This window comes from Macrotis lagotis, chromosome 6 (assembly GCF_037893015.1).
Source record: "Macrotis lagotis isolate mMagLag1 chromosome 6, bilby.v1.9.chrom.fasta, whole genome shotgun sequence".
Lineage (NCBI taxonomy): Eukaryota > Metazoa > Chordata > Mammalia > Peramelemorphia > Peramelidae > Macrotis > Macrotis lagotis.
In genome coordinates, this window is record NC_133663.1 from 196,742,404 (window position 1) to 196,767,743 (window position 25,340).

Genomic DNA, 25,340 nt, shown 5'->3' on the forward strand with positions numbered 1-25,340 from the left:
GTAAGATTAGGGGGGAAATTGTAAAACTCAAATAAATAAAATCTTTAAGAAATAATAAAAAAAAGGAATACTCATGTCATTGAACAGTTAACAAAAGGTGGTTTCCTTTGTCCTAACTCGATTAAGGATACAATAGGGCTTAGCTTCTGTAGACAAAGTACCTTTCTACATTGAAATGTGTTTGCTCATGTCTGGTCACCAGGACCAGGATTTGGTAACTCTTGACTCACAAATCCACCACATCAGAAAAATTCTGACTCCACATGGCTGGGATTTTTATATCCTTCAGTGTTGAGACCAATCAGGTCCCAAAGACAGTTTTGTATCCTTATCCTTCCACTAAAAGCTAAACTTAAACTCAGAAAGGAAGAGGTAGACCTAATCTATGTTGTAGGAAATAGTAGATATTACTCCTATCACAACTTGGTATGACAATATCAAATGTGCTTTGGGAGAAATAAAATCTTCTAAAGTGATAATTTTATCATCTGGGCATATTCAATAATGCCAAATGTCCTCAGAAGAAAATACAGAAGGGAACATTTTAGGAAATAGATGAAACTAATCTGGCTGATATGGCTCTCCTATTTTATCCCTGGAATATTGCCCTTAGGAAATTCCAGGCGAGACCTATTCCAGTCCAAGCCTGTCAAAATCAACCCTCCACTTATATATAAGCAAAGTATGTAAATATTTTTTAAGTCTTCTAGATTACGTATTTTCTAATAGTATTCTCACCTAGTACTCTCATTCTCATTGATCTCTCCTTTAACCAAACCTTCCCAGACAGGCAATCAGTTAAAACTGCTTTAGTTTAGGACTGCATTCTATGATAAGATTTATTACTGTCTTTTCTGAATAAATGCTCAGGTTTCTTTATCCCTACTGCCAAGTTTCAAAAATTCTTCTGATCCCTGTCCAACTTTTTTGCCAAATAAAAGTCTTCTCCCTTGGTACATTCTGGTTTAGGGCCCAATTTGATGGCATGACAATTCTCTATACCATTTCCTAATCACACATTAGAGCTAAGGCACAAGTTGGAGCTATAAATAATGTAGTCCAATACCAGTTAAGCCTTCAGCTGTTTGTGGAACCTCTTGCACTATGGTTTCAAAATATCAGTATAGTTTAGTGGAAAGAGTTAGAGGCTGAGTCAGATCTATTTCTAATCCAGGCTGTATGACTAGCTATGTGCCCTTACTTAGGTAAAGCAAAAACTACTTTGTGCCTCAGTTTCCTCAACTATACAATAGGTATAAAATGCCCTATCTTTTTCACAGGTAGATTTAGGAATAATATGAAGAAATAAGTGTGAAAAAGTTAAATGTGCTATGATTGTTTTCAACATTATTATGATAATATCGATATTAAGTGATAATTCACATAAATAATCACTAGTATTTATATAGTGCTTTAAGATTTGCAAAGAGCTTTTCACTTATCATCTCACTGTATTGTCAGAACAACCCTAGGAAGTAGGTGTTAGTATTATCCAGCTTTATTGAAGAGCAAACTGAGGCAGATAGAGATTAAATGACTTGTCTAGGGTTCACAGTTGTTTTCTTAAGGTCAGATTTGAACTTAGGTTATCCTAATTCCAGGGTCAACATTCTATCAATCTTCATAGGCAAAAATCTTTGTTAGTCATCTAAAGAGAAGTAATAGGGTATAGGTAGATACAGTATCGGTCCTGGAGTCAAGAATACCCAAATTCAAATCCCACTAACTATGTAATCCTGGTTAAATTGCTGGGCCTCAGTTCACCAAAAAAATGAAGGGCTTGGACTCAATGGTTTTTAAGGTGACTCCTAGTTCTGCTATATTCTATAATAATTCGATAATTCGATAATAAGACATCATTAATAATGTGATTTAGGGTTTTTGACTCACAAATCCACCACATCAGAAAAATTTCAACTCCACATCGCTGGGATTTTTATGTCCTTCGGTGTTGGAACCAATGAGGTCCCAAAGACAAATTTGTATCCTTATCCTTCTATTGAAAGCTAAACTTAAACTCAGAAGGGAAGAGGTGGACCTAATCTATGTTGTAGGAAATGATAGCAGATATTACTCCTATCACAACTTGGCATGACAATATCAAATAACCAGTGTTTTTAATGAATCTCACTTGAGCCTCATTACAACACTAGGAAGAAGATGCTTTAGGCATCATTCATCATCACCATTCTATAAATGAGTAAATTTAATACCTGAGGAGGTGAAATTACTTTTTTTCAAGGTGGCAAGACAAGTTCAAAAACTTTTTGTGATGATAGGAGGGATTGTCTTGTCTGTGATTTTCAATATAGATGCAGGTCAATAGCTGGAATTAACTTATAGAGCCTCAGTGAGTTGATTGGGGATATTGAGAGGTATAAAGTGATTTACCTATGCTCCCTCAGATAGTATCTGACTGAGACAAGATTTGAGTCTTGTTCTTCTTAAAACTAAGACTGGCTTCCATTCCCTACTCAGTGCTGCTGTTCTTAATAGGGGTGCAGTGTATAGAATGTCACACCTGGAGTCAAGAAAATTTGGGTTCAAATCTGACCTTAAAGAGTTAATGGCTATCCGACCCTTGGAAAAGTCACTTAGCCTCTGTCTCTCTCAGTTTCCTAAAATATAGAATGAAGAAAATAATAGCACCTCCCTCTCAGGGTTGTTGTGAAGTGCTTAGTGCAGTGCTTTATACTAGTGAGTACTATATAAATGTCATTTTCCATTATGAAGTCATGAGAACTGCAATGGTTTAAAGAAATCTCAGTATCATAGGATACCTTGAGAACTCAGGTCCTTCAATACTCCAACTCAGATATCATCCTCCACTTCTTATTCTCACCCTCAGGTCCTGTGGATTTTATGTCTTTTGAATAAGCCCCTTTCTCTCCTCTGATACTTCCACAGCAGTGGCACAGGTTCTTATCCTCTAATATCTGGACTATTGTGATAACCTGTTTGTTGATCTACTTCCATTAAGTCTCTCCCCACACCAATTCATTTAATTGCCAAAGTGATATTATAGAGGTGCAGTTCTAACTGTGTTAACCTCATCCCTCCACTTAATGAACTCCTTTTCTCTCTATTGCCTCCAGGATCAAAGATAAAGTTCTGTTGGCTTTTAAACCCCCCATAACCTATTCCAGGTCAGCTTGGTGACACAGTGTTTAGAGCACTGGACTTAGAATCAGGAAAATTCATCTTCATTATTTCAAATCCAGCTTCAGACACTTCCTAGATGTGTGAGCCTCATTTAACTCTGTCTCGATTTTCTCATCTGAAAAAGAACTGGAAAAGAAAATGGAAAACCACTCCAGTATCTCTGCTAAGAAAATCCAAAAAATGAGACCATGAAGAGTTGAGCATGACTGAAACAACCTAACAACATAACTTGCTCCCTCTACTTTTTCAGTTCTCTTACATCTTATTCTTCACCTAAGTCTTTCCATCTCTAATCACATGGCATTTCACTGCCAATCCCCATTCAAAGAATGCTATCTTCCTTCTACCCCTGTCTTCCTTCATGTCTAAGCTAAAACTCCACTTTCTATAGCAGTGGCAGGGAACCTCTAGCCCACAGTATTAGTCTGACATTACCTCCACAACTGCAGGCAGACTCAAAATTTAATGAATTTAGGAGCTTTTTAGGAGTGAATTAATTAGATGTTCCACCCAAAATAGCCCTTGAATGATGTTAGCAATATTTAAATGTCCTTTGACAGGAAAAAAAAGGTTCCCCAGCCCTTTTATATAGGAAATCTTTCTCTGTCCCCTTCAATGCTAATGTTTTCCCTTTGATGGCTTATATCAAATTTGACCTGAAGCTATCTTGTTTGAACATTGTTGCTTATATGTCTTCTCTATCATTAGAATGTGAACTCCTTGAGAGGAAGCACTGGGCATTATCTTCTTTTAAATCTTCACTGCTTAGCACAGTGTCCAGGACATAGTAGGTTCCTGATAAATATTCGTTGAGTGACTGACTTTCAAGGTCGCACATGGGATAGGTAACAGAAACTTTATTCAAAACCAAGACCTCAAATTCCTCATATATATCCTTTTTTTCTCCCTGCATTTCACAGTGAGTTTACCTAAAGTTAAGATTTTGAATAACAAATAAAATATAGTCTACAGCCTTGATATGACACTTCCTTAGGCTCTAACCACTCACCACTGTCAAATGTGTCACCCTGGGAAGTGGTAAATAAAATTCCAGAGGTAGAAATACTTTTGCCTTCTGTTTTAAGTCATTATCTTGATTTTAACCTCTGTACTTTGTGTGAAAAAAAAGAGAAATAGGGAGACAGAGACACAGAGACAGAGATAGAGACAGTGACAGAGGAAGAGAAAGACAGAAACAGAGAAAGAGAGTGAGGAGAGAGGCAGAGCAAGCCAGAAAAGAGCTTTTTTCCTCTCCAACACAAGAAGAGTAATTAATTGGTGCTACATGTGAATATTTTTAGAAACCAAAAAAAACATAGAAACTGAGTATTAAGTGAGCAGAAATTTTTTTGTCCAATTAGCTAGATATTTTGGGTGATCATGGGTCATTTTTTCAGTTGTTTGGAATTATAATTTTAGTCTTTAAATTTGCAAAATCTAAAAATTATCATTTGTAACCTGCTGTGGGATCCAAAACCCTAGGGCACTGGTACTATTCCCTTTCCACCAACACAAATCTCTGCTCTGGACCCAAGCATGCAATGTATAGGTTTAGTCATGAGAAAACTTGGCTCCCAAGGAGAAATATTGGACCCCTTTTCTTAAACTTAATACATACCAACAAAGTACTCCAAGGGGCTGTTTATTTAAAATTTAAGTTTTACTCATTCTATCTTTTTCCCAAAGTGGGTGGATGTGTGAGTGTATGGGAAGAGAAAGCAGATAGAAGGGTACTTGATTTATAATATAAATCAATTATAGGACAGATATTTATTTCCTCCACACAAAAGGAAAGGTAAATCCAAAAAGTTCACAGAAGCATGTTATTGTAGGCCAAGTCTAAAGGAGGCTTAGTCCATCACTCAGGTTTGAAGTAACACTTGTGAGTCATAATTTGCAATTAAAATTAGAAGTTAAAAGAATACACTTTTAAAAGATTCTGCTAAGAATACTGTTCAGTTCTTCCTGAAGAATCAGCCTGGAAAGCAATTCTCCTTAGTTAGGAAGGGAGCAAAATGACCTTACTGCCCCCTCAAAGGACCAACCTATTCTACATATAATGGACATTGTTTTTATCACAGTCCATTCTTTCAAGGGGAAGTTTCTAAAATTTTCCAGGCTATTTTCTATAATTAAAATTATCTTAAAAACAATCCCAAAACAAGCAACACTGAAGGAGTTTAATAGAAACATAAAAAAATATATAGCAATAAAACAAGAAATAGCCTTTTTAAAATAATAGGAAAATGATGTCAGGGGTGTTTTATAAAAGTCCTTGGGGATGAAACTGCTTTGACACTTCACCATTAGATAACTATTGCTGACACCATCACTGGTTCCTTTTACATCTGGATCATTTTATTTAAAATAGCTAAGTGATTATACTTTTCTTCATTCTTTTGGTTTTGTTTTATTGTTTCTTAATTTCTCACAAAGTCATCAGCATCCCTTAACTTCATTCTACATTTGAAGGAATTATTTTCTTCAGAGAGCTTTTTTATTATCTCCTTTTCCATCTGTCAAAATCCCAGCTTTTAAAATATTCTTCTCCTCATTGACCTTTTGTACTACTTTTTCCATTTAATCTAAACTAATTTTTAAGAAGTTATTCTTTTCAGTATTTTTTTTTTTGGATCTCCTTCATCAAGTTGCTGATTTGTTTTTTCATGATTTTCCTGCATTACTTGCATTTCTCTTCCCAATTTTTCCTCTACCTTCCTTACTTGATTTTTCAAAATCCTTTTTGAATTCTTCCAAAGCCTGAGACCAATTCATATTTTTCTTGGAGGCTTTGGATACAGAACTTTTGACTTTGTCATCTTCTGAATGTGCATTTTCACCCTCCATGGGACAAAAGTAATTATCTATGGTCAGATTCTTTTTCTCCTTGCTTGCTCATTTCCCCTGCCCATGAATAGATTTTAACTCTTTGTAAAGGTGGAGTTCTGTTTCCAGGGTGGAGAACACACTTTCCCAAGCTTTTGAGGGTTTGGGGGGCATCCCTCCTCCCCAAGGACCTCAATTCCTTCAAGGTCTTTTTTTGTTTTGTTTTTTTGCAAGGCAGTGGGGTTGAGTGACTTGCCAAGGTCACACAGCTAGGTAATTATTAAGTATCTGAGTCAGGATTTGAACTCAGGTCCTCTTGACTCTATGGCCAATGCTCTATCCACTGCACCACCTAGCTGCCCCCCCCCTTCAAGGTCTTATGAGAGACTCTGACTGCTCTCCAGACCTGTGATCTGGCTTGTGAATGACCACAAGCACTCCCCTCTGCCCTGGAACTGTGAGCAGGTTCCCTATTCTGCTAAAGCAGTATAGCTCCTTTTCCTGAGTCTGGAGCCCAGACTGTGACCTAGATCTGAGCATGGACAAAGTCACAGAATCCTACCTCAGACATAGCAAAGAGATCTCTGCAGTCTTTTCTGAACTCCTTCTGTCCATGGGCTAAGCACAAGTGACTCCCTGCTAGATGGCTCTCCAGACCTTCTCCTGGTTCCTGGAGCCAGATTTTCACTGAGGTTTACACCAGACTGGGTTCTGTGCTCACTCTGGTATGACAAAGTTTTCCTGCTGACCCTCCAAGTTGTCCTTGACAATCCCTGGGTTGAGAGGTCTGGAAACTGCCCCCACTGCCATGGACCAAGGCACCCTAGGGACCCAGGCACCCTGTGGGCTGTACCTGGGTGGCTGAAACTAGCTTTCGTTGGAGTTACCTGCATGGCCTAGGCTGCATTGTGGCTCTTTCTAACTTGGTATAACAGACCCTTCCTGCAGATCTTTCAAGTTGTCTTGGGTTGGCAAATTGCTTCACTCAGTCTTTCTGTGGGTTCCACCACTCTAGAATTTGGTTAGAGTCATTATTTAAAAGGTATTTTGAGAGGTTTATGGGAGAGCCTCTTGGGAATGCAAATTAAAAAACTCTGAGGTATTGCCTCATATCCATCAGATTAGTGAAGTTGTCAAAAAGGGAAAATGAAAATGTTGGAGGAGCTGAAGAAAAACAGGTATATTAGTGCAATAATGATGGAAGTATGAATTGGTCCAGCCATTCTTGTGAGCAATCTGGAACTAGGCTCAAAAAACAATTAAATTACATAAACTTTTTGATTCAGTAATAAACTACTAGGTGTATGCCAAAAAATAAATAGGAAAGCATTTATAGCAGCTCTTTTCATAGTAACAAAGAATTAGAAGCAGAAGGGGTATACATCAATTAGAGAAGGACCCTACACATTATGATCAGAGTATATGATGGAATGATATTGTTGCTGTAAGAAATTACGAAGGGGGGTTATTTTAGCTCTAAGTCCATCTCCCTGCTTCAAATGTGTTGTAGACAAGATTCTAGTTTTTCTTCTACTCTACTATCTACCTCTATTTTCTGGTCTCATTTATATTTACAGTTACAGTTACTAACTGAATTATCCTTCATCCTATCTTCCCTCTGTTTGTTCTTTTCTCTCTCCTTTCACTCTATCCTCCTAACTAGTGTTTTGCTTCTAGCCACCACCTCCCTCAATCTACCCTCCTTTCTACAGTTCCCTCCCTTTTCTTTCCCCCTTTTCTCCTTCTACTTTTACCCTCTCTTCTGCCTTCTCTCCCTTCTATCATTTCCTCTTTACTTGCCCTCCTCCCTTCTTTTCCTAATTCCCTGTAGGGTAAGATAAATTTTAAAAATTTATTTATTAAGGGTGGCTAGGTGGCACAGTGGATAGAGCACCGGCCCTGGAGTCAGGAGTACCTGAGTTCAAATCTGGCCTCAGACACATAATAATTACCTAGCTGTGTGGCCTTGGGCAAGCCACTTAACCCCATTGCCTTGCAAAAACCAAAAAGAAAAAAAATATTTATTTATTTTCATATATATGCACATGTATGTTTTTAAGTTACAAAATTTCCTTCCACCTTCCCTTCCCACCCCCCTCCCCTCAGTGGCAAACAGTCAGGTTAGCATTGTACATACATATTTTGGATGAACATGTTTACATATTAGTCATTTTTGGTATGAGGAATTAGGATTAAGGGAAAGAGATAAGTTTTATAAAATGTTCACCACATCCTGAAGGGTTGGTTTTTCTTTTTTGTTTTGTTTTGTTTGCTTCCTCTGGATAGAGACAGAGTGTCCATAGCCAGTCAAATATGGTTGTCCTGGTAATAAGATAAATTTCTAAACTCAACTGAGCTTTTATGTTATTCCCTCTTTGAATCATTTGTGTTAAGATTTGTGTTAATCATTTGTTGTTAATTTGTGTTAAGATCCAAGCATTTCTTACCCTCCTCCCTTCTTTCCCTCTACTATAATAAGTCTGTTGTTCCCCTACCTCCTCCTTCCTCCTGGTGGCTAATAAGTTCCTTTTTTAATGTCTTAAGTTTTTTGTATCATCCCATCAAAATCAACTTATACTGATACTGTTTTTCATTTAAAATTTTTTATTTTAATTAGGTTTTAACAATCATTTTCTTTATCTTCTTTTTTAACTTTATTTATTTATTTATTTGGTTGGTTGGTTGTTTGTTTCTTTATTTCTTTATTTTGAATTTTACAATCCCCCCCTCCAATCTCGCTTTCCTCCCCACCACACACACACAGAAGGCAGTCTGTTAGTCTTTACATTGCTTCCATGGTATACATTGATCTAAATTGGATGGGATGAGAGAGAAATCATATCCTTAATGAAGAAAAATAAAGTAAAGAGATAGCAAAATTATATAAGATAGCTTTTTTTTTAAATAAAAGGTCTTTGGTCTTTTTTCAAACTCCACAATTCTTTCTCTGGATACAGATCGTATTCTCCATCGCAGATACCCCAAAATTGTGTCTGATTGATGCAATGATGGAATGAGCAAGTACATTAAGGTTGATTATTACCCCCATGTTGCTGTTAGGGTTATACTGATACCTTTTTAAAAAAAATTATTTATTAGGGACAGCTAGGTCGCACAGTAGATAGAGCACCAGCCCTGGAGTCAGGAGTACCTGAGTTCAAATCAGGCCTCAGAAACTTAATAATTACCTAACTGTGTGGCCTTGGACAAACCACTTAACCCCATTTGCCTTGCAAAAACTTAAAAAAAATTATTTATTTAAGGCAATGGGGTTTGAGTGACTTACCCAAGGTCACACAGCTAGACAATTATTAAGTGTCTGAGGCCAGGTGCTCTATCCACTGCACCACTTAGCTTCCCTTTATACAGATACTTTAAGTCTAAGTATACTCCCTCTAATAGAGATACAATTCTCAGGAATTAGAAGTATCATCCTCACATGTAGGGATATAACTGGTTTAATCTTATTAAATAACATTCTTTTGCTTTTCCATGTTTATCTTTTTATGTATCTCTTGAGTCTTATGTTTGAAGATTGAATTTTATGTTCATCTCTGGTCTTTTTATCAGGAAAATTTGAAAGTCACTAATTTCATTAAATATTTACCTTTTCCCCCCTGAAAGAACCTGCTCAATTGAGCTAGGTAATTGATTCTTGGTTGTAATCCCAAGCTCCTTTGCTCTCCAGAATATCATATTCCAGATCCTTCAATCCTTTAATGTTGATGCTGCCAAGTCCTGCATATTCCTCATTTATTTGAATTGTAGCTTTCTGGCTACCTGCAGTATTTTCTCCTTGATCTGATAATTCTGGAATTTGGTTCCAATATTCTTTGGCATTTTCATTTTGGAATCCCTTTCAAGGAGGTGATAAGTGGATTTTTTCAATGACTACTTTACTCTCTAGTTCTAGGATATAGAGCAGTTTTTCTTTGAAAATTTCTTGAAAGATGTTATCTAGGCACTTATTTTGGCTTTCAGATAGTCCAATAATTCTTAAATTATTTCTCCTGGATCAATTTTCTAGATCAATTGTTTTTCCAATGAGGTATTTCATGTTGTCTTGTATTTTTTCCTTTTCTTTTTTTAATGTGTTTGACTGATTCTTGATGTCTCATAGAGTCAATAACTTCCAATTGCTCAGTTCTATTTTTCAAGGAATTATTGTCTTCAATTAGCTTTTGCATATCCATTTACATTTGGCTGCCCCGACCCGCGGGGCAGAAAAGTGGGGTGTCGAGGAGGACCCAGCCTGAAATGGAATGGGTGAGAATAAGGAGAGTGAGACCCAAGGATGGTGGATAAGGTCTGAGTTTATTTGAGAAAAATACCTGCTTATATTTTGTAGAGAAGGAACAAGGGGATTAGCTTAGGGGTGGAGTTGGTATGCCTTGGCCTGAGAGAAGGGATAGTCTGTGGTCAGTTTGTTCTTGATAATGGAGGGTGACCTTCCTTTATCTTGGCCCTTAGTATGCCTGGAATTTTGTTTGCTCCTTTTATCTTATCTGACAGGGGGCTTCTTGGCTCCTGGTATGTCTGGAATTTATTTGCTCTTTTTATGGGGGCTTCTTGGCCCCTGGCATGTCCCCCTTTTTTATTTTAAATTTATGGGCAGGATCCCTGTCTTAGGCTGTGCAACTTGGTTTTCATGCTTGGTATCCGTGACCAGGAGGGGACCTTAGCAAGGTCCTTGTTATCTCCTGTAGGATCTGATGTTCCCAAGTCATGGAGTTGCACTAAATCCCGTCATTGGGTATCACTGCAGCCCTTAGGGGGTGCCTTTCCTTGAGCAGATGCGTGCATACCAAGGTGGGCGAGGTGTAAGAGCAGCGAACCTCAAGGGTTCCATTTGGGGGTCCTCACAGGACCCTTGGCTTTTCAATTGGTGATATAAGACCGAAACTGGTTTTCCAAGGGCTGAGTCAATTTGGGATTTGATAAAGTTGGTCAGTCTCCTGAAGGCCCATGGTCCAAAAGAAATTAGAATTAGGAAGCCAATTAATGGGCCTAGAAGGCTTGGGAGCAGAGTAGAGAGCCAGGGGGATGTGGAAAACCAATTTTTATACCATCCCTCACCTTTCTCTCTCTCCCTTTTTCTTTTTTCCAGGCTATCCTTAACCCTTTGCAGACTGTCTTCTACCAGGCCAAGTTTATCCTTAAAAAAACAGCATTCTTCCTTTAGTGCCGCGCAGAGTCCCCCCCTGTTGTAAAAATAACAAATCAAGACCGCGTCTATTTTGTAATGCTACTTCAGCTAGAGAGGCAACAGAATCTTTTAGGTGTTCTAACCCTGCTTTCAGTTCTGAGAGATCCTTATCAATAGCAGAGCTAAGCTGGGTGTACTGTGCATTGGAGGAAACTAAGGAGGCAATACCTGTACCAGAGCCAACAAACCCAAGTCCAATCAGGACTGCGAGTGTAACTGCTGTCAGGGGTTCTCTTTTGTCTCTGATAAGGGTACCCCTTCCATGTTCCCAAAATTGGAGGAATTCCTCCGGGTAGTGGACAGTTAGGTGAGGAAAAAGGGAGACAAGGACACAATAGTCCTTTTTATCAAGGAATTGTTTGGTGTCCACAAAGGTGGTTAGTCCTGATGATCAGGCAAGATAGGTATTAGGAGGGGCTACAGCATATCTATAGGAAGTATTAATAAGGGTACTTTGGTTACATACCGTGTCTAGCTGAAGAGGGGGGAGCATTTGCGGGCCAAGGAGACAATTTCCCTGAGATTTTTGCAAGAGTGAGGCCTTGGGATTCCCCAGTGCCCCATCTGAGGTCATCTGTTCTGTTGGAGTCTGTGATGTTCCAGAATTGAGCAATACCTTCATAGAAGGGAGGGGAAGAGGAATAGCAGATCCAGCATTCTTCCAATGAAGAATTCTGTATCTGGGTCAAAGCTTGTACAGAGGCATTAATGAGGTGATCCAGTACCCAGTTCCTGTCGTCTCACAATCCCATCTTTACAATAGAAGTCCCCCATTCTACCACATTGTGGGGCTGATGAGCGATGGTATCCCGGGCAAACATAAAAGGAGAGGGTCCCAAGCCTCTCTTTTCTATCTTGAGAGCCACAGCCTGTCATGCGATCATCGGACCCCCATACTGCGTCCCATCCACTGTTCCATTCGGATAATCGACAAAGATCTGGGTACAGGGGAAGCCAGGGTGTCATGGAGTCAACTTTCGAGGTACTCCAGATGCAGAATCCTTGAGAGTCTTTGACTGACCAAGTGTAGTTAAGTAGTTGGTATGAGCAGGACAGCGGAAGGAGCAGGCACAGGAGGAGTGCCTTCATGCTGGATCTTTTATCTACAAGAGAGCACAGAGGGGGATTCCTCAGGGGGTTCCCTGGGTGGATTATGTGATTTTACTAGACGCTCAGGTAGCCATCTAGCATTTTGAGCTGATGAATCATAAATACAGGCATGTCCTTTACCCCAGGAAAGGACTGGGTCAGGTCCTTGCCATTTGTTGGAGATGGGATCTCTCCACATAGCCTGTGCATAGTTGTGTTCAGTAGTGGAATGCCAAAGTGTTCAGTAGTGGAATGCCAAAGGCGATCTGCTGCAGATTTGGCATTAGCATCAAGGGAGAGGAAATTGAGGACAAAGAGGGCATGGTTAAGAATAGTTTTAGCATTGTTAATCTTGGGGTAGAGTGTCTCTGACCCTTTCTGTAATTTAGTAATCATGTTTTTGAGCATTTGGTGGGCTCTTTCTACAATGCCCTGTCCTTGAGGGTTTTTCATAAGCTCCCTTAGAAGTTTTATAGGTAGTTGAAGCAATGGTTTGACAACGATCAAAAAAATCAGCCTTCCAGGTGAGGAACTGTCCTCGTGTAAGTACTGCCTGGACGACCCTGAGCCATTCGGAGGGGAGAAGATATCCTCCACGGGAGATGGCTTCTAGTGAGAGAGTAAAGGGGGCATTAGGCCCCAGGGGCAGGAAGGCAGGGGCGGTTAGGTATGGAGGGGGAGCGGAGGCTAGGGGCCAGTCTGGGTTATTATATCTAGCAGCTTCTTCCTCAAGTTCTGCCTCATCGCCTGGGTCTGGAGGCTCTGAATCTGGGTCCATTTCTGGACTGGACCGGAGATTCTTATTTCTTGTAAACACTGGGCAGGTTATGGGCTCCTCTGCTGGTGTTATCTCAGAAGGGAGAGGAGGATAGAGGGATTTGCTTGGGGGGATTTCAATAGCTGCTGAGGGAGATCTAGCTGGAGTTTTAGGGGGTTTCGCTTCCTCTTCTTTCAAAGACTTTATAGAGGCTGTATGCGAAAGAGGGCAAAGGCAGGACTCTGCAACTGAAAGAAGCTGTTTTTTTGTGGGGTCCCTGGTTGCGCTTTCCACTATGTCTCTTATAAGACCCCAGTAAGAAAGGGCTGAAACAGGGACGGCATCGGGTCCTTCTATTTTCAATTTCTGATTAAGATCTCTTCCTACTTTCTGCCATTTGCCTGGGTGGATCTCAGGTCCTGTTACCAGAAACCACGGGCACAATTCATCTATAAAAAGGAAGAATCTAACAAGATCCTTTTTCTTTACTTTAACTCTCCTGTCTTTAAGTGCCAGTTTAAGGTCCCGTATAAAGACCTGTTATTTAGACAGCTTGGAACCCATGAGAAAAGAATGAGGCAGACGTCACTTACCTGTTCGTGGGGCTCTCCGGAGCGATCAGAGGGGGTCGCGACGATTCTTCTTTACGGGGTCTGCCTGGCAAGAGTCCGTGCCTCGAGCCACACGATGGGCGCCACGTGCCCCGACCCGCGGGGCAGAAAAGTGGGGTGTCGAGGAGGACCCAGCCTGAAATGGAATGGGTGAGAATAAGGAGAGTGAGACCCAAGGATGGTGGATAAGGTCTGAGTTTATTTGAGAAAAATACCTGCTTATATTTTGTAGAGAAGGAACAAGGGGATTAGCTTAGGGGTGGAGTTGGTATGCCTTGGCCTGAGAGAAGGGACAGTCTGTGGTCAGTTTGTTCTTGATAATGGAGGGTGACCTTCCTTTATCTTGGCCCTTAGTATGCCTGGAATTTTGTTTGCTCCTTTTATCTTATCTGACAGGGGGCTTCTTGGCTCCTGGTATGTCTGGAATTTATTTGCTCTTTTTATGGGGGCTTCTTGGCCCCTGGCATTTGGCCAATTCTATTTTTAATGGCACTGTTTTATTTTTCCATTTTTCCAATTGTATATTTAATTAAATAGTTTTCTTTTTCCATTTACTCAATTCTATTTTTTAAAGAGTTGCTTTCTTTTTCTAATTGCCCAGTTGCATTTTTGAAGTAGTTGTTTTCTTTTTCCATTTGACCAATTGTATTTTTAAACAGATAGTTTTCTTAAGTAAATTTTTTGTTGAATTTTTGTTGAATTTCTCTTGCATTTCTTTTCCCAATTTTTCTACTTGATTTTAAAAATTCTTTTTGAGCTCTTCCAAGAGGTCTTTTTAGGCTAGAAAGCAATTTATAGTCTCCTAACATGTAGTACTTTTTCTGCTGATCTTTTCTGACATGATATTGTGATCTTCCTTATCTCTAAAGCAACTTTCCTTCACCAAGCCTTTACCCTGACTTTTCTTATGGAGCTGAGACCATCCAGCCCAGACATACTGTTTGCCCAGATGTTGTCGGGAACTTATGTTGGAGTCCTCCTAGCTGCTTTACTGTGTTATTAGCCTGGTTAGCTAGCACCCAGCAACCTCAGCTGCAGATCTCTGCTATGGTTGAGAGCTTCTGACTGTTCTTTTCTGTACCCTGTCCACACTGGTCTCTGCTCCCTTCCCCTCTACTCTAGTGGTAGACCTAGTGAGACAGATCTTTTCAGAAATCCTTCTGAGATACCTTAAACTGAAAAATGCTCCACTCTCTTGTTTTTGGGTTCTGTCATTCTAGAATCTGTTTAGAGGCTTGATTAAGGTTGTTTCTGAGGAAAGTCTATAAAGAGCTTAGGAAATTCCTGGCTTCTCTCCACCATCTTGATTCTGTGAGTCCTCCCCCCTCCCCCACACATATATTATTTCAATTGATGCTCATAACAATCTTTTATGTTAGGTGTTACTATTTCCCCCATTTAAATGTACCAAAGACCATCTAAGTATTTTTTTAAAAAGCTAACAGAAAAAAATAGGCAACAAAATTACAACAGAACTCACTTATATTCCAATAAATTAAGAGTTGTGATTTCTAAGAGATTAGGGACTAAAAAAGGATAAACTAGTAATTTTATACTAGATTGGTTCTTGTCCTTTGTTATTAAAAAAGACCAAAATGATATCACTATATTTGAACAAATTACAGTGTGGCCAACTATGGCTGATCAGATCATATGAACTCAGAATGTTCTACTACAGGTTGGGCACAAATAGTTCATGTGAACACCTGAGATGGGTACTCTAAACATATTTCACATTTCCTTTGAACTGCTTCAATTCTACCTTCCTCATAGAATGTAGCACCCTCACTGATGAGGGCATACCATACTGGAAGGTCCTGTGCCAATGTCTCCCATGCTGTACAATCAATTCTAAAGTTCTTCAATGAGACCTTCAGGGTCTCTCAGTATGGCTTCTTCTCACTCCCTTATGAATACTTGCCCTATGAGAGTTCTCCATAAAATAGGGTTTTTGGCAAGCATACATCTGGCATTCTTTTTTTTTTTAGGTTTTTGTAAGGCAAATGGGGTTAAGTGGCTTGCCCAAGGCCACACAGCTAGGTGTCTGAGACTGGATTTGAACCCAGGTACTCCTGACTCCAGGGCCGGTGCTTTATCAACTGTGCCACCTAGCCACCCCAACATCTGGCATTCTAACAACATGTCCAGCATATCATAGTTGCACTCTCTATAGTAATGTTGCAATACTAGGCAGTTTAATTTGAGAAAGCACCTCAGCATCTTGATATCTTCACCTATCAGGTGATTTTCAGAATCTTTCTAAGACAATTTAAATGGAAGAGATTCAGTTTCTTGACATGGTGCTGATAGATCGTCCAGCTTTCACAGGCATATAGCAAATGTGGTCAGCACAATGGCTCTGTTGACCTTCAGTTTGGAAGTTGGTCTAATACCTCTTCTCTACCACACTTTCTTTCAGAGCTTCCCAAATTCTGAGCTAGCTCTGGCAATGCATGTGTCAAGCTTAGTGTCAATGTGTGTCTCCTTGGAAAGGACACTGCCAAGGTAAGTGAACTTGTACACAGTATTCAAAACTTCTCCATTTGCTGTAATTGATGGTTCCACATATAGGACTGGCTGATGGAGTACTTGTATTTTCTTGTTGTTGTTAGACCAAAATTAGTACAAGCAGCAGAGAATTGATCCATAATTTGTTGCATCTCAGCTTCAGATTCTGCATTGAGTACAATCATCTGCAAACAGAAGATTATGCACCAAAATTCTCTCCATTATGGTCTAAGCTTGTAGCCTTTTCAAGTTGAAGAATTTGTTATCAGTGCAGTAGCTGACCTTGATGCCGTGTTCATCATCAGTGAAGGCGTTTGATAACGTGACTGAGAACATCATCTAAAAAGTATGGGAACAAGGACACATCCTTGTTTCACTCCATTGGTGATTGGGAAATCTTGAGGGTGTCATCCACTATCCAAAACCCAGGCAAGCACATTGTCATAAAATTGGCATCCAATACTAATAAGCTTCTCCACGCCACTGAATTTTGACACAATTTTCCATAAGCCCTTTTGACTGAAGGTATCAAAGACCTTGGTAAGACTACAGATATTGTATACAGACCTCTGTTCTGTTCCTGGCATTTTTTCTGGAGTTGTTGGGCAGTAAACAGCATATTAACTGTTCTCCAACCCTTTTTGAAGCCACATTGCCTCTCAGACAGGTGAAAATTTAAAAAGTAGTAAATAGCAATGTTTAGTTATTATTTTAAATCAGGATATCAAGTTTTTACTGGGGGATCCAGTCTTTGGAGTATTTTCATATTCCCTTAATGAAAATGCATATAATTTCTTTTTAATTTTAATTTTAAAATTTTTCAAATTTAATTTTTTAAATTTTTATTCTTTTTTTGTGATTTCTTTCTCCCTATCTTTACCAGGGGAAATCCTTTGTCAAAATCTAAAAAAATGGAAAAATTCAATCCCTATTCTGTTATACATTCTATTAGATGATTTGGGGGGGGGGGATATTGGTCAATTGTAAGTATTCTTATCATATTAGGTTTTGACTAATTTCAGACCTAGAGAAATTTATCAATAAGGTAAACCAGAATGAAATTAAGGATCTACATAGAGTTTTAGAAAAGATAAATATATTGGATCTCCAAAAAGCCACAGTGGGGAAATGAAAATACATATACCTTAGCTTTTCTTGGTTCTTTTACAAAAAATGATCATGTACTTGGGCTTTTAAAAAATCAACATAAATTCAATAAAGCAAATCCCTTATTAATCATAATGCAATATAATCAATGCAAGGAATCTGAAGATAGAATTCAAATTTAAATGGAGTCTAAACAGTCTAACTTTAAGAATGTGTAACTTAAAGAACAAATCTTAGAAACAAAAAAATGATTTTATCAGTTAAAATGACAATAAGACAGTATATCAAAACTTTTGATACATAGTCAGATCAGTCATTTGGTAAAAAATTAAATCTCTAGAAACTTTCAGCAACAAAAGAAAGAAGAAATTAATGAATTGAACATACTACTTTTTAAAACCCTAGAAATACAAGTCAGATATGATAAAAAATATTTTCAATTCCATTGACCAATATCCCCCTAAAAAGGTTTTTTTTTAGGTTTTTTTGAAAGGCAAATGGGGTTAAGTGGCTTGCCCAAGTCCACACAGCTAGGTAATTATTAAATGTCTGAGACCGGATTTGAACCCAAGTACTCCTGATTCCAGGGCCGGTGCTTTATCCACTGCACCACCTAGCTGCCCCCCTAAAAAGGTATTTAATAGAATGCATATCAGAATAGAGATTGAATTCCTCCATCTTTTAGAATTTGACATAGGATTGTCCCCTGGTAGCTTTGCTATTATGGGGAGAATGAGATCACATGCACTTTTATTAAGGGAGGGTAAAAGCACTCCAAAGACTGACTGGATCCCCTAGTCAAAATCTGATGGACTGACTTAAAATAATAACTAGTCATTGCTATTTACCACTTTATAAGTTTTAAGTATAAAGTTAGTAGATTTCACTTTTAGTCCCTACTCCCTTAGAAATCATAACTCTTGAGGGCAGCTAGGTGGCACAGTGAATAGAATATTGGCCCTGAAGTCAGGAGGACCTGAGTTCAAATTCGACTTCAGACCTAGCTGTGTGACCTTGGGCAAGTCATTTAACCCCATTGCCTTGTCAAAAAAACAAAACAAAACAAAAAACGAGATCATAACTCTTGACTTATTTGGCAGAGTTTACAAATTTTTTTTTTCTCACAATTCTGTGACTATAGCTCTTTCAAAGATTGTTACTTGAGAAAAATATAAGCTTCTTTAGAGCAGGAAAAAATTTATCATTTTTGTCTTTGAATTTTTAGCAAATAGAACTATGCCTGGCAATAGTACCTGCTTAAATGTTTGAATGAACTAACGAATGAATCACCATTTTCATGTGAAGAAAATGAGATTCACAGGGGTGACTTGCCCATGGTTACTCAAGTAGTGAATACATTCATCTGGTGATCAAATTCAGGTCTTCTGATTCCAAATCCTGTGTTATTCCTATTGTATTGCCCTCCCCTCTTCAAAATATTCAATTATGCTACAGCCATTGATTTTAATGAATTTTGAGGATGAAAGCACTTTATGGGATTTAGAGTTATGTCTACCTAATGATCTTTTGAAAGTTGAATGAACCCTAAATGACAAGCAAACCTTAAAACTCTCCCTAGCTCAAGTAAGAAGCATGGTGCTGTTCCAAAAAAAAGCAAGCAAGGTCTGAAATTAGAAGAAATCTGAGTTTAAATCTCTGACTCTAGGCAAGTCGCTTAATCTCACTGAACCTCAGTTTCTTCAGATGTTATATGGAGATAATAGTTCCCTCATGGAGCTACTGCAAGGTAAATATAATAAAGGTAAACAAATAAAATAAAGTTGAAAGTTTAATAAAGCTGTTATTTCTTCTCCTACATGAATTCATTACAAAGACAATCCCTAGAAGAACAGGGACAACACCCAGACACAGAATCAGACATAGATGCAGACCAACACACAAACACACACACACACACACACACACACACACACACACACACACACACACACACACACACACACACACACACACACACACACACACAAACCCCTCTATTCTGAATTCTGCTAGACTGCCCATCCATGTCACTACCAAAAGCTTTTCTTTCAGTCCTGTATTTGATCATCCTCAAATCTCCACCTTTTGATGAACGCGTTCTTGCAATGCCTCCTTAAAGACATGAAGTCTGAAGTCTGTGTTGCTATTTTCATCACTGGGTCACAAGAAACTCCTTGTGGTTGTAGAGTGAAACTTCAGAAATTCCATCTGTATTGTCTGATTTCAAAAGTTGAAAGTCATCTCTAGGGAAGTAAGCTGGAATAGCATACCATTGCTAAATGCCTGGCACATTGAAACAGCTAGGCTTTGTACTGCCTCACTTTGCATGTTGCACCCTGTGGGAGTATCCTGGATCCTAGATCTCTCTTTTCATTCCTTCCTTTTGTGACTAACCTCCTTTTCACAGTACTATATATCGCCCCCCCTCCCCCTTTCCTGTAAAAACTTAGCCTGAGAGGTAGTCTCTTTGACTTTAGATTTTTTAAAGGACTTTTTCAGTTCCCTTTTTGAAGATAGTGCTGTTAGATAACACAGGAGCAACCTGAAACATTTCCAGTAGAAGAAATAAACTAAACACAAGGGCAAGTATGACTCTGGAAACAGTATACCAGTGAAACCACAAGTCAGAGTTTCACTTGCTATTAATTACTCAGGAAAGATTCTTATAAAGAAACAAAATAAATGAAGCACTGTGGTGCTTCCTTCCTTTTAACTAGTCCTGGAACATGCTGTTGAGGGACACCTGCCATTTTTCTGCACTTATAAAGCAATGCCAAGCATTTTTTATATCTCCATTAGTTTAAGCAAAAAACTCAAAGCAAAAATGAGATTCATTATACAGACAAAATGACCAGAACCATACATGATTTTATCCATTTTAACAGATAAAAGTTTACTATGAGACTGACTTGGTACCAGACATGACAATCATTTAGATATTAGAAGCTTCCCTACTACTGCACCCATCATTTTTATTATCTTTTAATTCCTAGTTGGCATCCCAGGTATTTAAGGGAAGTGGGAGAGAAGCTGCAATGGAGTCAATCCAATGAACTTGTTAGGAACATTTATTGTGTGTATGTCACTCAGCTAGGCACTATGGATACAAAAATAATAGTGGGTGTAATGGAAAGAGTCTGCGTCTTGAAGGCAGCATAATCTGAGTTTGAATTTTGAGACACTTACTAGCTTTATGATCTCAAGTGAGTCACTAAATTTTTGAACCTACATTTCTTCATTTATGAAATTTGAAAAAGAATATTTGTTTTTGTGAGGATTAACTATACATACATGTTTGTGGGTATCTATAGATATATACACATATTGATGAGTATCTTGGTGGCACAGTGGATAATGTACCAGACCTGGAGTCAGGAAGACCTGAATTCAAATCCAGACTCAAAAAATTTACTAGTTTTGTGATGCTGGGAAAGTCACTAGTTAATCTCTGTTTTCTCATCTGTAAAATGAATTGGAGAAGAAAATGGCAAACTATTCCAATAGCTTTGCCAAGAAAGCTCCAAATAGAATCACAGATTTGGACACAACTGAAATGATTGAACAAAAAAAAATTGTATATAATATATGTGTGTATGTTTAATATTTAGATGAACACACATGTATATATATATACATAAATGTGTTGACTATATATAGAAACATATTTACATCGGTAATAAGCATATATAATATACACATTTATACATATATATCAATCTTTATATCCATGCTTGTAGTTTATTTCTATCTATCTACATATATAGACAATATTCTCATTAGGTCATGACAAAGACATTGTGATTTGATGCTACAAGTATTATTTCCCCAATTTATTATTTACAGTGTGTCAGTGACTATACAAAGGAGTGGAGATACAAGTGTAAGAGGGAAAAAAAAAAGATATTGCCAGCCTATAAAAAGCTTCTATTCTAAAAAGGAAAGACAACATATAAAGGGGAACTAAAGGGAGTGGGGAGGTGGAGAATGGATGAAAGGCATTGTGTTGAAATCTAGAAAATCAGAATCATACCTAGGAGAATGAAGGGTGGTTGTCTTGGTTCTCTCTCTACAAACTGACCCTAAGAAAAACTCACCAACTGGAAAATGGAACTGGCATGGTAGATGAATGTTTCAGGAGCCCTAAGTGCAGAGGGAGATTCCAGGTGTCAGATAAGACTATAATGGAAGTACATATGTAGTATGTGAACATATGCTTATGCATATATAATATGTATGAATGTATATATAAAATATGTATACACATGTATATACATATAAATATGTTTGCACATAAGATAAATATATACAGCTATATATGTAGATATAAAATATGTACACATGATCTAATTATATATATGTTCATACAAATACATGAGGGTGTATAAAGGCATACATGTATATGTGTAATTGCAAATGCATGCACATACATACAGATATACTTTGGAAACCTTCTAGCCAAAAATAAATGTCAGATTTTTAAAAAAGAGTTGCAACAATCCTTGCTCTCAAAGAACATGCACTATACCTCTGAGAAATAGCCTGATCCAGAGCAAAAGGTCAAATAAAAGGAGAATAGTGTGATTTGGATGTCTTTCCACATGGTGAAGAGTGAGCTTTCTCTAATCTCAGCTAATCCTAGTCTTTGAGGAATAGTAATAGTCTTCTGAACTAGAATGTTAATGTGCATATTGGCATGAAATACAGAGAAGTGTGTTCTAACCCTGTGCTCCTCCCCAACCCCCACCCTCATACATACCAACAAGTTTTAAGCAGGAGCTGAAAAACAAGTACAGGTGTACAGATCTTAAAGGAGTGGAAAAATACCTTTGGCTTTGTGTTTGTGACCTTGGACACAGTATGGCTTTTGAAAAATAAGAAAGATTAAAGGCTAAAGCCAGATACACCTTTTGCTTTTTCCATTTTTCTTCACTTCTCTGGTCTGAGATGAAGGCCCTTTTCAGCTGAAGGTGGGCAGAGCCCTATTAGATTGATTTCAGAGAGTCTATAATCTGAACATTAGGACTGGGGGGAGAGATAACTATAATTTGCTTCCATCCTGCCTGTGTATGTGAATATGTAGAAAATGGATTTTTCACATTAAGAGGAGAAAAATCTACCCCCTTTTTAAAGAGTAAACAGGTATTTTATTAATGTGGTTAATCAGATAACCCCACTTTTTAAAGCTAGCTCTATATTTATGTATGTGATTTATATTGGGGAAGGGAGGGGAGGAGGGAAAGGACAGAAAGTGACAGTCAATGAAAATTCTCTATTATCATAGCCCAGATTCCAGGATTTAGAAGGTTAGTTCTATAGGAATATTTAAGAAGAAAATCAGAGCCACTACTTAAAGTCAGTTCAGTCTTCAGAGAGCAACAATGAGAGGAAAAACTTACCTGAGGTGACTGTTACTTTTTCACCTAGACTCCTCCCAATCAGCGTGCTGATTTATTAATTTTATCCTTAAGATAAGAGGGGGAACAATCTCCCAGATCTAGTTTTTCTCTATTTTGCAGATTTTATCAAATTTTAGTAAATCAAATTATTTATATCATTTAGTTCAACCCCCCAGCCAGAATAAAGTATGGACAGAGCTTCAAACCTCAGTGCTCTCTTTGACTTCTATACAGTACAAGATATTCACTAATTCTCTTTTGAAGCCTTCATTTGCAAACAAGGAAACACGGATTAAAAGAACTTATGATTTTATAGCTATAGTGAGTAGGCTTTAAAGAAATAAGATAATCAGAAGTTATAAATAAAGAAGAGAGAAACTCTGAAATAAATTTCTGCAACCTTGGCAGAAGAGGAAATAGGAAGAGAAAACACATCACTATCTTTTTTAGATCTCCTGAAGAAAAACACTTGAGGAAACTTTTTCTTCAGGGTTCTCAAAGGTCAGAGTATGATTAGTAGATCTAACTTGCCTTCAACACTCAGACTCTTTTCTCTTGATTCAATTTCCATCTCCCTTCCTTAACCCTGACTCATTTGATTCCATTTTTAAATCAGGTAACCCAGCTTTTTTTTTTCTCTCTTCCCTAAACTTCATTAGTCCTAACTCCTGTTTCTTTTTCTACTACAGGCTTGCCTGATTCAGAGGTCAAAATAGTCTCCGTTTCAAATTTGATGAGAATAAAGAACACTGTTCATCTGGTTTATATTTTCCAATAGCCTACACAGCTATTCTCTGAAAATCTCTCTATCTATAGAGATTTGTCATCAAAAAACTTGCTACCATAAATAACAAGAAAGAATATTCTAAAACAAGTAAGAGAATTTGACCTTATAGCTACTACTGAAACAGTGAATTAAAAAACAATAATTTGTTTGTGATATGATTCTGCAAAGGTATACATTAATTAAAAGAAATAGGAAAATTGAAAGGGAAGGGAGAATAGTAGCATTGTATATTAAGAAGATATATATTCATGCAATGCCCCACTGGGATTCACTCCCTCAACCCATATTACTTGGGTCTTCAGAGGAGGAGCTGTTATTAAAAGTTTCTAGGAGTAATCCTATGGATAGCTATCCTCATAAATGTAAGCTCATGAACCATTACTTTGTCAGCCTATAGATTTAATCAAGGTATACCTCTAGCAAAGATGATTACTAGGTGGTACAGTGAATAGAATGTTGGGTCCAGTCAGGAAGGTTTGACACTTACCAGCTATGTGACCCTGAGCAGGTCACTTAACCTTGTTTGTTTTGATTTTTTCATCTTTAAAATGACCTAGAGAAGGAAATGGCAAACCACTCTAGTATCTTTGCCAAGAAAACCCTAAAAGGGATTACAAAGAGTCAGACATGACTGAAAAATGAATAAACAACAACAAAGTCTTTAATCAAATGGCATTGTAAGAACAGTAGTTACAGAACAATTTCCTTACACAACACAAGCAAGAGGGGGAACAAGTGGGCAGGAACATGAAGTAGAATGGTAGTGGGTCATATAAGTAGGAATTTTTATGTGACTAAGACAATTTACAAATCTAGAAAAACAGATCCAAGAAAACCTTTTCTTTCTCCAGAAGGTGCTTGCAAAATTCACTATAAATCATCGGACTGACATTTTGTAAGATTTGTAAGATTCGCAGGGTCATTGCCTCTATTGAACCACTTGGTAAGCTTCTGGCAAGCTTGGGGATTCCTTCCAGAGTATCTCAAGTGAAATATCCAAAAAACTGTGGGAGTAATTTGGTACTTGCTTCTCACAAGGTTCAGAGATGCTGATGGGTAGGGTTGGGCAGATAGAATGTTACTATACTTTTTTTCTGTAGGAGTGCTACAAAGTTATATTTTTTCCACAATGCCAGTGGCCCTTAGATTAGGATCAGCTCAAGCTTTTTCCCTTTGAGGGCCTAGACATTAATAAACATTAATTCCAAGGAGGACCTGAGATTTGTTTCTCCTTTGACGTGATGAAATTCTTCATCTTTCCTTTTCCTCTTGCCTTAGGATGGTTAGTGCAAGTTCAGTCATTCTCATCTCCCATATTCCTTTGGGAATCTTATGTAATTGAGTAGCTAAGAACAAAGTGTGAATGTAGTCTATGCCCTGTGGCATGTTCATTTTCTTACTGTCTTCTTCATATGCAAATCCCAGAAAGGTTATCTATTTTCATTCTGACTGCATTTCCCTTTACCTTTCAAGCTTAAGTGCTTGACAAAACATCCTAAATTCTTGGAGAGACAATTTCAAAGGTTTCAAAGAGAGGACAAAATGGAGAAAGTAGGCACAAGAGGATAGGGGACTCTGAAGAAATTAAATTCTGAAGATCTAAAACAATTTTTGTGAGCAGAGAAAATGAATATTCTCTAAAAAAATGGATATGGATGGACACAAAACTGATATATGTTATACATATATGCATACACATTATTTATTTATTTATTTGTTTGTTTATTTAATTATTTTTAGGTTTTTGCAAGGCAAATGGAGTTAAGTGGTTTGCCCAAGGCCACATGGCTAGATAATTATTGTCTGAGAGGGGATTTGAACCCAGGTACTCCTGACTCCAGGGCCTGCGCTCAGTCCACTGTGCTAACCTAGCCACCCCACCCACATAATT